The sequence below is a fragment of the Mus caroli genome, unplaced genomic scaffold (genome assembly GCF_978045245.1).
Source record: "Mus caroli unplaced genomic scaffold, Mus_caroli_1 scaffold_18, whole genome shotgun sequence".
Lineage (NCBI taxonomy): Eukaryota > Metazoa > Chordata > Mammalia > Rodentia > Muridae > Mus > Mus caroli.
In genome coordinates, this window is record NW_028227273.1 from 81,101,534 (window position 1) to 81,117,228 (window position 15,695).

Here is a 15,695-nt window from a genome sequence, read left to right on the forward strand (position 1 = left end):
ATTTTGTTAATTAGGATGCTTTCCCTGTGCCCTCTAGTGAGTCTGGCTAAGGGTTTATCTATCTTGTTGATTTTCTCAAAGAACCAGCTCCTTGATTGGTTGATTCTTTGAATAGTTCTTCTTGTTTCCACTTGGTTGATTTCACCCCTGAGTTTGATTATTTCCTGCCGTCTACTCCTCTTGGGTGAATTTGCTTCCTTTTGTTCTAGTGCTTTTAGGTGTGTTGTCAAGCTGCTAATGTGTGCTCTCTCTAGTTTCCTTTTGGAGGCACTCAGAGCTATGAGTTTTCCTCTTAGAAATGCTTTCATTGCGTCCCATAAGTTTGGGTATGTTGTGGCTTCATTTTCATTGAACTCTAAAAAGTCCTTAATTTCTTTCTTTATTCCTTCCTTGACCAAGGTATCATTGAGAAGAGTGTTGTTCAGTTTCCACGTGAAGGTTGGCTTTCTATTATTTATTTTGTTATGGAAGATCAGCCTTAGTCCATGGTGATCTGATAGGATGCATGGGACAATTTCAATATTTTTGTATCTGTTGAGGCCTGTTTTGTGACCAATTATGTGGTCAATTTTGGAGAAGGTACCATGAGGTGCTGAGAAGAAGGTATATCCTTTTGTTTTAGGATAGAATGTTCTGTAGATATCTGCCAGATCCATTTGATTCATAATTTCTCTTAGTTTCTCTGTGTCCCTGTTTAGTTTCTGTTTCCATGATCTGTCCATTGGTGAAAGTGGTGTGTTGAAGTCTCCCACTATTATTGTATGAGGTGCAATGTGTGCTTTGAGATTTACTAAAGTTTCTTTAATGAATGTGGCTGCCTTTGTATTTGGAGCATAGATATTCAGGATTGATAGTTCCTCTTGGGGGATTTTACCTTTGATGAGTATGAAGTGTCCCTCCCTGTCTTTTTTAATGACTTTGGGTTGGAAGTCAATCTTATCAGATATTAGAATGGCTACTCCAGCTTGTTTCTTCATGCCATTTGCTTGGAAAATTGTTTTCCAGCCTTTCATTCTGAGGTAGTGTCTATCCTTTTCTCTGAGATGAGTTTCCTGTAAGCAGCAAAATGTTGGGTCTTGTTTGTGTAGCCAGTTTGTTAGTCTATGTCTTTTTATCGGGGAGTTGAGTCCATTGATATTAAGAGATATTAAGGAAAAGTAATTGTTGTTTCCTGTTATTTTTGTTGTTAAAGTTGGCATTTTGTTCTTGTGGCTGTCTTCTTTTAGGTTTGTTGAGGGATTACCTTCTTGTTGTTTCTAGGGCGTGGTTCCTGTCCTTGTATTGTTTTTTTTCTGTTATTATCCTTTGAAGGGCTGGATTTGTGGAGAGATAATGTGTGAATTTGGTTTTGTCGTGGAATACTTTGGTTTCTCCATCTATGTTAATTGAGAGTTTGGCTGGGTATAGTAGCCTGGGCTGGAATTTGTGTTCTTTTAGTGTCTGTATAACATCCGTCCAGGATCTTCTGGCTTTCATAGTCTCTGGTGAAAAATCTGGTGTAATTCTGATAGGCTTGCCTTTATATGTTACTTGGCCTTTTTCTCTTACTGCTTTTAGTATTCTATCTTTATTTAGAGCATTTGTTGTTCTGATTATTATGTGTCGGGAGGTATTTCTTTTCTGGTCCAGTCTATTTGGAGTTCTGTAGGCTTCTTGTATGTTCATGGGCATCTCTTTCTTTAGATTTGGGAAGTTTTCTTCTATAATTTTGTTGAAGATGTTTGCTGGTCCTTTGAGTTGAAAATCTTCATTCTCATCCACTCCTATTATCCGTAGGTTTGGTCTTCTCATTGTGTCCTGTATTTCTTGGATGTTTTGAGTTAGGATCTTTTCGCATTTTACATTTTCCTTGATTGTTGTGCCGATGTTCTCTAAGGAATCTTCTGCACCTGAGATTCTCTCTTCCATCTCTTGTATTCTGTTGCTGATGCTCGTATCTATGGTTCCAGATTTCTTTCCTAGGGTTTCTATCTCCAGTGTTGCCTCATTTTGGGTTTTCTTTATTGTGTCTACTTCCCTTTTTAGGTCTAGTATGGTTTTGTTCATTTCCATCATCTGTTTGGATGTGTTTTCCTGTTTTTCTGTAAGGACTTCTACCTGTTTGATTATGTTATCCTGTTTTTCTTTAAGGATTTGTAACTCTTTAGCAGTGTTCTCCTGCAATTCTTTAAGGGATTTTTGTGCTTCCTCTTTAGTGTCTTCTGCCTGTTTAGCAGTGTTCTCCTGTATTTCTTTAAGTGTGTTATTAAAGTCCTTCTTGAAGTCCTCTACCATCATCATGAGATATGCTTTTAGATCCGTGTCTAGCTTTTCCGGTGTGTTGGGGTGCCCTGGACTGGGCGAAGTGGGGGTGCTGGGTTCTGATGATGGTGAGTGGTCTTGGTTTCTGTTAGTAAGATTATTACGTTTACCTTTCACCATCTGGTAATCTCTGGGGTTAGTTGTTATCGTTGTCACTGTTTAAAGATTGGAGCAGAAGCTGTGTTCCACTCACCAGCAGTCTCTAAATCCTGCGGCGGGGGTCGTGGGTAGCTGACGGTACCCCGGTACTGGTCCAGCCGGAAGAGGCCTGTGGTCCTACTCAGGCCGGTTTTCTGCTTCCCTAACTAATGCAGTCTCTGGTCCCGCGTGCAATTGGATTGGAACAGAAGCTGTGTTCCACTCTCCAGAAGTCTTAAGATCCTGTGGCGGGTGTTGTGGGTAGCTGGCGAGTGTCAGCCGACCCTGCACCCCAGCTGCCCAGGTGCTTTTCTGACCGGAAGAGGCTTGTGGCCCTATGTAGGCCGGGTTTCTCTCTCCCCAACCAGAGCAGTCTCAGGTCCCGCGTGATTGGACTGGAGCAGAAGCTGTGTTCCACTCACCAGCAGTCCCAAAATCCTGCGGCGGGGGTCGTGGATAGCTGGCGGGTGTCAGGCAACCCTGCGCTCCAGCTACCCCGGCGCTGATCCGGCCGGATGAGGCCTGTGGCCCTACTCAGGCCGGTTTCTGCTTCCCTAACTAATGCAGTCTCAGGTCCCGCGCGCAATTGGATTGGAGCAGAAGCTGTGCTCCACTCACCAGAAGTCTTAAGATCCTGTGGCAGGTGTTGTGGGTAGCTGGCGAGTGTCAGCTGACCCTGCGCCCCAGCTGCCCCAGTGCTTCTCTGACCGGAAGAGGCTCCCCAGGTTCTTGAAGAGTGCCATATGCCAAAGTCACTTGCTTTCTTGTCCACCCATCAAGCTTTCCTGTCCTGACAGACTATGACCCCAAAAGCACACTTGTGAGTAATGTGACTTGCCATGAGTCGAAGCTGGTGATCTCATTTCTAGATAGTTCCCTGGATCTTCTACAGCTAGCAGGTCTTTTCAGGGCTCCTCAGACCCAGGGTCTTGGGATGCTTCTGAGTTTCCTTGCTGCCCTGATCATAAACTGTAGCTTGTAAACAGAAATGTGATCTGTTGAATGGGAATGCTTGCTTCAGACTCACCAAGATGCACCTTAACATGCAGCTAAGGCTGAAAAATTGAGTGTGTTAGTCAAGTTCATGGCCCCTGGAAATATGGTGAAGTGAAAGTCAGAATGTTATGAAGACAGGTTTATCCATCTATGAATATCTAGTTTCACTACTGACAGGCAAGTAGCAAGCTTCTGGATGTGGGCGCACGTTCTGCGGGACCACTCTCATCCTCAAAGCTGCATATCTCTGAGGATTGCAGAGTACCTGTCTCTGACCCAAGCTGGCAGGTCTTCTGGAAACAACAGCCACAAACCCTAGAGAATTAGCAAGGATTTTGCAACATTTTTTCCAGAAGCAGTAAGCACATGCAAATTGACAAACACATCTCATCATGTGCACAAAGATTTAATGAACACTGGTTTGAAAAGGCAGAGGTGGGCATCCTTACATCATTGCCTGACTCTGTACTTATGTCATTTTCTGGCTCTGAGATTTAAGATATGAAAAGGCAACACAATATGAGGAATCCCCCAAACCAAAAGCACTCTTAGGGGCAGGAGCCTAAAGAAACCAACCTCACTTCTCTGTGAGATTGCTGCCTGCAGGGTGTGACCTCACTTTTCATTGGATAGCTACCTGCAGGTTATGACCCCAGGAACCAGCAATTCCAGCCTCAGGGCTATGGAGACAAAGAGGGGAAGCCAGGAAAGTGGCCTTCCAAAGGGGATCCAGTGACAGCCACGGGTCCGCTCACAAAGACCACAGTATCCAGGCTGTCCCACTGAGACAGTCTATTGAAGACCAGCTTGGCTGCCTTCCTTCTAGGACTTTGGTTGATAAAATGAGTAGCAGTGGCAGCAAGCATCCTCTAGGGATGTGAAAATGAATCTGGGAAACCTTGATGGGGCAAATTATATAGGAACCTTTATGATGGCTGATGTTTAGGCTCCCTAGGATCAGCAGGAATAGAGGTGTATCTGTTCTGCCCTCCTTCTCCAAACTCAACCCTACCCACCCTATCTACTGTGAAGTTTTACTTGGCCTCTGACAGGAGCAGCAGCTATGTCCAGCTTCCAGCCCAGGCTTGATTTCTAGGGGCTCACTCTACCTGACTCAGTTCTTTGCACAGTACCTTCTGCCTGCCCTGAGTCCTCACCACAGGATATACCTCAAGAGTTCTTCAGATGCTCTGGGGATGATCCCAGAGTCTTCATCAATACCTGAGAGCAACCCAGACTCATCCTTAGAGTGCAGTCCCAACATGGTGTAGCCATAATTCTTACATTGTACCTGACATTCAAAACGTATTTAGGATATCAAAATGTAAATGGAGTCTGGGGCCATTGACTCCAGAGAGATTTACCAAGTTACAGAATGCCAATGCTCCCCTACGTCTCTGTTCCTTGTAGAACATGTTTTCAGTTGCCCACACAACTGTTTCTGCCCTTTATCTGTTGGACCTTGTATGACCTCTCATTAACCTAAGATCACCCAACACACTCCTCCACGGGTTCTCAGCATGGCCTCAGATGGCCTTCCCCAGGGCCCATTCTGCATCTCCTCAGCGGGCCTGTGGATTACTGCCAGTCATCACCCTGTTAGCTTTCAGTGTGGTTGCAGAGTCACCGTATATGGATTTGTTTTCCTATGTCAGCCTTGTTCCATCTGATTGGCTTACAGCTTGCATGGTGTCTTTAGAAGGTGTGAACAACAGACCCAGCAAAGTGCCTATAGCTGAGCTCACAAGAGCCATGTTTTCCTTGGTTTCCGTTTTAACATTTATTTGGTAATTTTCTTTTTGTACTGTCTCAAGGCTTGTGTGTCACAGCATACATGGAGAGGTCAGAGGATACTTGTGTAAGTTGGTTCTCTCCCTCTGCCAGGTGATTCCAGGGATCAAACTTAGGTTCTTAGAATTTTCAGCAATCATCTTTAGCCACCAAGTCATCTCGCCAAGCCAATAACCATTTTAAAATATAATTGTCATCTAAATGTCTGTGTCGTCTTCCTCCCAGAGGACACACGAGTACTGCGGCTCACTCAGGCAGCATGGGCTCCAGCACAGTCCTGTGATTTGCTGTTTTATAACAACACTTTTCTTCACATAAGCCCAGAGTTATTGATGGATTCCTTTCTTTTCTAACCATTTCATCATAGTATGGAAACATCAATCAGAAGACTGGAAACATTCAAAGGCGTATTTACAATGGTTTATGAATTAAAACTATATTTAAATTTTCAGTTTTTCTTGGCTGAAAGGAAGCAGGCCTCCTGGCCCTACCTACTGTTCTGCAGAGATCCCCAATGGCACTTTGGAATCGCAAGGCAACGTTCAATAGCCCATATACTCCTCAACTGAGAAACCCTGACATAATCACCGTAATTCAGAATTATCTGCTTAGACTTGCAAGTTAAACAAGTGGGTGTCACTCTTTGATAAATGGCTTCATGAAAGTGTTCTGATTGGTAGCCATCTGTGTCACATCTGGAGTCACTAGAGATAGAGCAGAAGCCCCATCTCCAAGATTTATCACTCTGGGACCCTGAAGAGAACAGTGCAGGCCAGGTGACTTGAAGCCATCACTCCAAGTGCTACAAAGACTCTGTTTGGACCACATCCTACACTCTTGCCACCTTCCTGAAGCCTACCTGTGCACCTGTTCCAAGTGTGATGCCTTCAACTGCAACCAACACAGGTTCCTCCCAGGGGCTCAGCCACTAGACATGTGGGTTTGGAGGAAATACAGCACTCAAAATGATGCCATGGCTGCACTGAAGATGGAAAAGCAAGCCTGGTAGCTGGTCTGACCTCTGTGCTCACTTAGTTAAAGGATGGATGCTGGTCAGGCCATCCCTTGTCATTTCTGGTGGAGGGTCTATTTTGAGAGATACAAAAACAGAACTGAAGCTGTAAATTCATCCCAGAGGAAGGGAGGATTGGCCCACAGACAAGAGGCAGTGGGGAAGATGTGGGTCTCCCAAAGTGGACTTTCCTCTGCAGATTGCAGGGCTCTGGCCACCCAGCACACGGGCTAAAAGCAAATGTGGTGGCAGAGCTTCTACTTTGCTAGGAAAGTCTGCTTCGGGGAGTTTTAGGAGACTCCCTACAAAACTGAGCTTCTCAAATTGCCCTCAAGTGTCTTCACAAAGTCTTGTCTTAGAGGGCTGCAATTTAGTCTTGGAACCATAGCTCTAAGCACTGCCTGTAACTTTCTAAGATGAGAAGAATAGTTCCCCAAGAATAGAGCTCCCCAGTAAGGCACTGTTCTTCCCGTTGTTTTGAAACTGGTTAAGAATTTTAAAAGAACCTGGGTGGAATGTTCTGCAAGTACCTGTTAGGTCTGTTGATCTCTGATGTCACTTAACCCTAATATTTCCTTTTTGGTAGGGAGGGGTGTCTGGATGACCTGTCTGCTGGCGTGTGGTGACATCACCTACTGTTTCTGGGTTGTGGCTGATCTGAAGCTCTATGACTAATAGTGTTTGTTTCGAGTATTTGTATAATGATGGATGTACCCGAGTTGGGGCTTATGTAATGTTCTTAGTGGGCTGCTTTCATCTTTATTTCTTCTGATTAGTTTTGGCTTCTAATCTCTCAAGTATTACAAAAGCCAACAGCTGCCTTTTTCCTGGGCATTTGTTTGCAATATTTTCCCATACCTTTACTCTAAGGTATGGTCTGTCCTTGAGGGTGAGGTTTATTTCTTGTAAGCAACAAAAAGGACAACAGGGTCCTGTTTTCTAATACAACCCAGAATGTTTTGGATGAGGAATTGAGGTCATTAAGTTTTGACGTCATTACTAACAGACATGTGTTCTGTATGGTCCTTTAATGATTGTATGGCATTTGCTTTCTCAGGCCTGCTTCACCTAACAACTACTGTTTCTCCTTCACTGTTAGCCTCATGGGCATGCTCATCCTTCTGTCTAGGAGGTATTCCTTCCAGGATTCTTTGTGGTACTGACATGGCAGTCATAAATTCTTTATTGTGGGATGTTTTACTTTCTCCTTCATTTATGATGGATAGTTTTGCATGGCAGAGCAAGTTGACTGGGTTGGCATCTATGGTCTTGCAGAACTTGAAGTACATTGTTCTGAGGTCTCCTGGCTTTTAAAGTTTCTTTTGAGAAATCAGCTCTAGCACAGTCAGCCTTAAATAGGATATTTATATCACACAGTCTGAGACCCAGGGAATATCCTGGGAGAGAAAACAGAAAGAAAAACTGGGTGGTGGGTGGGCCAAGGGCTGTGTACTGTCTTCTAAGTATGATGCAGCCATTTTGATCATGAACAGACTACAGTTGGCTACTCCAGGCCTACACGAGTAGACATGACATATGGGGGGCACAGTGGGCCCACCCTCTCTGCTGAAGTGTTAGCTACCGATGGATTCAGGAGAGAGGCTGAGTCCTTATGGTCAGTTGTGGGCCCAACTGGCATGGACCACTAACTCCACTGGCTAACTCCAGACCCACTGTCATACAGATAGTCCTGGTTAAACTTAGCAGGTCACAAACAAAACAAAGGCATGGACATGAGAAAGAGGCTTACAGAGAAGGAGCTAACAGAAGTAGGAGAATAAGAGACTGTGGGGGGCTAGATAAATCAGAATGCCGTGTGTGTGTGTGTGTGTGTGTGTGTGTGTGTGTGTGCGCATTTCTAAAAAGACCCTTGTGGTGAAGAATACATCTTCTCCAGGCTGACAGGGAACATGGTGGACTGCAGCACATCTCGCAGCACAAGAGCTCATCTGACTCTAGTCAGCACACCTCTCTGCTCTGTTCCAGGAGAAAGGTTCACTGACAAACACTGAGTCATGCTGTGTCACCCACTGCAAGGTTATCACTGTCTCAGCCCCTGAAGTACCAGGCATCCTATGGCCAGAATGACAAGCCCTTGTATATAACTGTAACTATCCCTTGGAAATATCTGAACTCACCTATCCAAGAGGAGGGGCTGTGAATATTTCCAAATACCACTGCCTGAGATTCTGCGGGGCCCTACACTCTGGGGTCAAGGGGAGGCATCAAATTAGTGTAAGAGGCAGAGAACTACTGCTCAGAAACCTGGAAGAATGTGCCTTACAACTTCCCCCAAGGAATCCCAATGGACAAGATCATTGGCAAGTTTACTGCCTACTGATTTTCAAGCTGGCAGGGTACAGGAAAGCAGGGACAAGCTATTCACATTATAGTAGAGGCTAAGAAGAGAGGGATGTGGAAGGAAGGGGAGCAAGGGCATGGGAGGGGAGGGCAAACCCTTGGAAACAGATGGATCTTCAGTGACTTGAATACTTCTACACTGTTCCCCTGCTGTGTGACTAGGAGGGTTGCTCTGTGGGAGCTCTCTCTGTTGGTCCTGCTCCTTAGGCTTCTTGGCTGGTGGTTCTGTTCTTTTGTGCACTTGCTGGGTTGGTCATAAGAGGCAAGCTGGGAGAACCTACACATCTCCTGCTAAGGCCTCACAATTCGCCAACTATAGGGGATGGGGGAAGCCTCAGTGGGACAGTAAGCAGAACTTAGGCACTTGGGTTCCCTCTGTCATGGCTGGCCTTGGGGATACCATTACATTGAGAGAAGGAAGCCTCTGATAGAAAGCCCCATGATTAGTCACTGTCATCCTGAAAAAAAATACTTGCTCACAAAATAGGATAACTAAGGATGAGATCTGTACCTGGAACACTACCAAGTAGCTCATTTGTGAACATGGCAATGGGAGCTGGTAGATGAACCCTGCATGTCCCTAAGCCCCAGTGCACTGGTATGCCTGACACTGGTAACGCTCTCCACATCCTCTTGAAGATGTCCATACCTTTCAAACTTGTATGTCTTATCAACCAGAGGATAGCCAGGAAAAGGCTACCACACCCGGACTGTTTCCTAATTGAAGACAAAACAGAGCAGGCAGATTCAGGCAGAGCTCAGTTCATCAAGCAGGGTCAAGGCTGGTGAGTGGTGCCCCAGGCAGCTCCAGCTGCTGCTTGTCTGTGTTGGCAACTCCTCCTGGAACACACAGATAGCTCTGATGACAGATTAGACTTGGCTGTTCAGGGACAATGCTGTGTTACAAAGACAGCAGCCAGATGCTCTTCAAGAAGCGCCATTTGATACTTGGCCCTTCAGAGATAGGGTCTACTGATACTGACAGGAGAGCAAAGCTGTACTGTGGGGTCCGAGGAGCCCATCCTGCTGAGGGTATAGACATTTCAGATGAGGCACAGGCCCCAGGAGGCCATGTAGTCACGTTACATAATCAGAGTGGTAGAGTTGAATTGTCTAGTCTTAAGCCATGCCAACTTCAGAGAGTTTTGAACGGAGGGGGTTTAAGCTGGCCTCAAACTTCTGACAATCGTCCTGCCTTTGCCTCCTTAAGTTTAGGTCTCACTGAACTGCTTCTTCACTGACAGCCTTTGAAAAGAAGCAAATGGGGAAAGGCTTGTTTCCAGCTCTTTACAACAAAATGTAAATTCACAAGTCAACCTGTCTGGGGACAATAACCAGCAATGGCAGCACCTGAGGACTTGAGGCCATCTGCCTCTCCATCTTAATGTCAGGAGCCTGGCAGGGGGCGTGGTTACAGAAGAATGTATGGCTGAGGGCTCTGCTGTGGGGAACGGTTGGCATCTGAGGTAAATCCCCACATCCCACATTGAGGTGGTAATAGAACGCCAACTCTGTACAATTGCATGCACACAGACACAAAATAAAGTTTTAAAAATGAAAATATACAAAATATCGATGGAGATATAGGTACATGCCTGTGTGAAAATGATGGCTGTTTGCGGAGCAGAGCAACAAACGATAGGACCAGCAGCTCTTGGCTCTGGAGGTGGCTGTTGGTCTTTATCTACAGCTAATGACTCAGTCAAGGCTACTGAAGTATAATGTGCCCCACCCAGTCACCACCATAGCTCTCCAACAACCCCCACATAACTATGTGCCTTATCCAGTCTTCATGATAGCTCCTCGTCTCTCTCTCTCTCTCTCTCTCTCTCTCTCTCTCTCACACACACACACACACACACACACACACACACACACACACACGGGACGGGGGGGGGGGAGGCAGAGACAGAGAGATAGAGAGCAAGACAAAAACAGAGATAGATGGACAGAGAGAGACATCAGCACGTACTCAGTACATCTTCAACTATTTCTGCATTCAAGGCTCCACCACAGGCAGCCCAGCCACGTACATAGGTGCAACAGGTTACAAACGACTGACAAACAGGACCTTTGGCAACTCGTCTGATTATTATCACAGCCTTGATTGAGCCTACAAAGTGCTTGGACATAGACTTTCCTGCCTGCTGCTCATGTCCTGTTCAATGTATCCATGCCTTACACTCCCCTGATGGTCCCAATACCAGTACCTTGGGTATTTAAAACATCACCAGTTAAAGAAGGGAACAGGTAGAGCCATTGACACCTGAGAAAAGCTGCATCCTGCCAAGCTACTGAGGCCTGCTTTGAGTGTTCAGCCACCACTAAGAAAATAGCAGTATTTGGGGTTTGGCAATAAGGCCCAGTATTTAAGGGCACTTCAAGACGAGCTTATGGATCCTTGTACCCATATAAACTAGGTGTGGTCTTGGGTGCACCTATGATGTCTGTTGGGGCAGAGGTGGGAGGATTAATAGGGCTTACAGGCAGCTGACCCAGATGAAAAATTCAAGCTTTAGGTTCATGGAGAGATGCTGTCTGAAAAGTCTACAGTGAGGAATGACAGAGAGTAATCCCCAGCACCCTCCTCTAGCTTGTGTCTCTAGCCTGTGTGTGTGTGTGCGCGAGCGTGCAAAAATACAAACATGTACACATACACACATACCATACTTACAAAAAAGGTCAGAGATGTTGTGTGCCATACTACAAATGTATAGAATAAAGAGAAGTCTCAGGGAGTTTGTTGTGGGATGGGACAACAGGACCCAAAGCATGGAGCTCGACAGGAAGTCAAACCCCTCTGCAAATCCCCAGGAGACCAGCCTAGCCCAGGTAGGGGAGGTTACAGGGTAGGAGATGATATGAAAGAAAAGAGGCAGAGGCGGAGGCGGAGGCGGAGGCGGAGGCGGAGGCGGAGGCGGAGGCGGAGGCGGAGGCGGAGGCGGAGGCGGAGGCGGAGGCGGAGGCGGAGGCGGAGGCGGAGGCGGAGGCAGAGGGAATTCCCTGAAATGCTTTAGTCAGTACTTATGCTTCGAGCAACTAGAAGCTATCCCATCAGGTCAGTGTTCTGAGTATTGAAACAGGCAATTGATGAGCTGAAAAGCAGATGGTTCTCAGATGTGACTCAAGGCCAGTGGAGCTCTCACCAGATGCAGACACACAGGTTCTGGGAAATTTGCTAGTAGGGTTCAGAGAAACTAGAAAAAGCACACCTATGGAAGCCATGTCTTTGAGACGTGGGCTGGCCAAATGAACCCTGGACCTTAGCTGCTCATGTTGGTGACTGGAGGCCTGATTTTGACCTTCTGGTCCTCCAGGGACCTTAGGTCTTATGCCTCTTGGGAAGGCAAGAGATCTTTGGATCCTTCTCTGTGGTGGAGAAGCAACACAAGGTTTTCAGGGAGGAAGCAGATCAAAAGGCCTCAGGGGCCCTGAGCTTCTGCATGTGGGAAAATTCTGGAGTTCTCATATCCTGAAAAGAAATCACCCCTACTATCAGTCTTAGGTGTCTTGATGTGATCACATTACCTATAGTGAACACAGCTATTGGTGCCTCTTAACCCCAGTACTGTGGCAACTCTCTTCCTCCTGATTGTGCATGCTGGTAGAGCAGAGTGGCCAGTGGCTTCCAGTGCTGAGTATGCTTGACCCTGACAGTTCATGGCTCAGCTCTGACATTCTCTACCCTACTAAGGCTGTGACTCCTGCCCCCAAGCATTCCTACAGGATTCTAACACTTTCAGTCGACTCTCAGTGGCCTCCCAATCATCCTTGTGTATATACTGAGCTGAGGGAGCACTGAGCTGAGGGAGCACTGAGCTGAGGGAGCACTGAGGTGAGGGAGCACTGAGCTGAGGGAGCATTGAGTTCAGGGAGCACTGAGCTGAGGGAGCACTGTGATGGCAATGCAGGGACTCACCACCAGGCTGTTATGGAGGGCTCTTCTCTTCTGCTGATCGAAGTGTAGCATGAATCCAGGTCCTGCAAGCACTGATATGAATGTATAGCCTCTGACTGGCAAACTGCAGGGACAGTTCACCCAGGTCAAAGTCCAACCCTTGTGAGGAGACCCTGTAGCCCCCTATGCAAGCGAGACTTAAACCACAAGGAGTGTGGTGGGGTAGGCTGTGGGCCACAGTGCATTCTCCAACCAAGATTCCAGGTACTCCATGCTCATGGTAACTAATGACCCACGAGGAACCCTGGCTCTGTGACCACTCACTGTGGACTGAAATGTACCCATCCCTGAGCTGGCTTAAGTATCACATATTTCCATGATACCCTCCTGTGTAGAATGAGACTGCATGGCAGAAGGTGGGGCTAACTTCTGGTTCTTCCTGTAAATCTGAGACCCAACATTTTCTCTATCCCACCAGAAAGATCCCCATCTTTTACAGGAAGAGTCACAATTCTTCGGATAGACTCCTGGTGCCTATTTCCAGACATAATGCAGGTGAGAGACCCTACTCTAAGAAATCTTTTCTTTTTCTTCTTTTGGTTTCTTGAGACAGGGTTTCTCTGTGTAGTCCTGGCTGTCCCGGAACTCACTCTGTAGACCAGGCTGGCCTCGAACTCAGAAATTCACCTGCCTCGGCCTCCCAAGTGTTGGGATTAAAGGCGTGCGCCACCACGCCCAGCTGCCACTCTTTCATGCCACAACCCACCTCACATCTTCTTGGCCTATAAAATGAACTGCTGCTGCCTCCTTTTCCATCAAGAGTTATCACATAGACTGTTTGAGCAAAGCATGTTGGTTGATATCTGTCTCTTGGGAAGAACTGAAGGGGGACATGCTGTCTTAGGTGACTAGGACCTACTGAGAGTCACCACCCCCCAGACACACACACACACACACACACACACACACACACACACACACACCCCAGGATCCAGGATGCCTTCCTGGCTTCTTTCCCTAGGTACATCATGTGTAGCACTGCTGTGGGTAGTGATTCACGGCTGCAAGCTGATATCCCGCACATCAGCATTTTCCCAGAGAAATTCCACAGATCCTCTTCTCTGCATTCTCCCTTTTAGGTTGTTATCATTTCCCCCAATCCTCCTGGGAAAGATGACTTTTCTCCTGGGGCATTCAAGTGAAGATTGTACATGCGAATGAAGGCCACACACACACACTTCACAAACCACAAGTGAAGACCATTCACAAGTGAAGACCATACATGCAAGTGAAACTGTACACATACCACACATACTTCCCATGAACACACAACATACATGCTCTGCATAACTCATCATGCACAGCAGACACATACACCACACAAACGAGCTTATGTACACATGTAACTAAATCACATATAACCATATCAAACATGTAAGCACATTCATATGAATATACTATAAAACACACATATACATACACATTCAACACACTCACACTTGCATACGTATACCATACAAAGATACCCATACTTGCTCACACCCTCAAAAACTCAGAAACCACCAGGAACTTAATGAACTCCAACTTACTATGGAGATTACAGTGAAATACCTGGTCAACCATTATCTAAAATAAAATGTTAACCTGCTGGGCGATGGTGGCGCACGCCTTTAATCCCAACACTTGGGAGGCAGAGGCAGGTGGATTTCTGAGTTCGATGCCAGCCTGGTCTACAAAGTGAGTTGCAGGACAGCCAGGGCTATACAGAGAAACCTTGTCTCAAAAACCAACCAACCAACCAAACAAACAAACAAAAACAGAACAAAAAATAAATAAAATGTTAACCTAACCTCAAAACAGCTGTATTGGCTGGTTTTGTGTGTCAATTTGACACAAGCTGGAGTTATCACAGAGAAAGGAGCTTCGGGTGAGGAAATGTCTCCGTGAGATACAACTGTAAGGCATTTTCTCAATTAGTGATCAAGGGGGAAAGGCCCCCTGTGGGTGGGACCATCTCTGGGCTGGTAATCTTGGTTCTATAAGAGAGCAGGCTGAGCAAGGCAGGGAAAGCAAGCCAGTAAGGAACATCTCTCCATGGCCTCTGCATCAGCTCCTGCTCCCTGCCCTGCTTGAGTTCCAGTTCTGAGTTCCTTTGGTGATGAACAGCAGTATGGAAGTGTAAGCCGAATAAACCCTTTCCTCCCTAACTTGCTTCTTGGTCATGATGTTTGTGCAGGAATAGAAACCCTGACTAAGACAACAGTAGAAGGCTGTTAAGTTTTGATGCAAACTCTTTAGAAATAACACCATGATGACAGACTTCCCTAGGAGTTGTCACAGGGTGGACTGCAGGGCACTGGAGAATAAGTGGGGCTCTTGCACACTCAGTGTTGCTGGGGGACACGGCTGGGAGCACAGGAGCCTTCTGGCACAGGTGTAAGCCCAGTGTAATCTAACAAGTTCACTCTTGCTGCACACAAGGCCAGCTACTAGCAGATTCCTGGAAATGACAGAACAGAACTGGTAGATCAGAACCCTTCACCTCCTATTTAGGAGGAAATCTAACCCAGAAAGCTCATGTCCCTGAACTTGTTATGTGCATGTCAGAGGGGAAAAGGAGGCCTTTGGCAAGGTGAGCTATAGGGGAGGTGGGCAGGCCAAACACTGGAGGAGGAGGCATTCAATCACTGTGTGAATGGCACAGTATTTATTATTGCCACTGCATTAGGGATAATCCAGGAGTAAAAGGAAACAGGGCTGGAATCCCAGGCTGTTCACTGCTTCATACAGGTTTCTCCTAAGTGTGCACAAATACAAGCTCTCGCCTCGCAGAGCCTCACTGCTCAGCTGTGCCTTCTGCACAACAATCATTGTGTCAGAAAGGCAGGTCTGGTGCTCATCCTGACAGCTCCATAAGAGCACCAGAAAAGAATTTCGAAAGGAAAAGACAGTTAACACAACTGATCATTCCACTATTCGCTGCCACAGTCCAACTGTGCATCCAATCTGAAGGTTCCCTTCAGAAATTCTAACTCAATAGTTCTGGGGTTAGTGATTTGAGAACAGCTCATGGTTTCATATGTTCCATATTATTAATAGTCTTAGGAAACAGGACACCAAAGTTTTGCAACCAATTTCTGCACTCCAGCTCACTGTTGCCGTGAAAGCCTTCTGACCCATTTAATATCCTGGTGATGG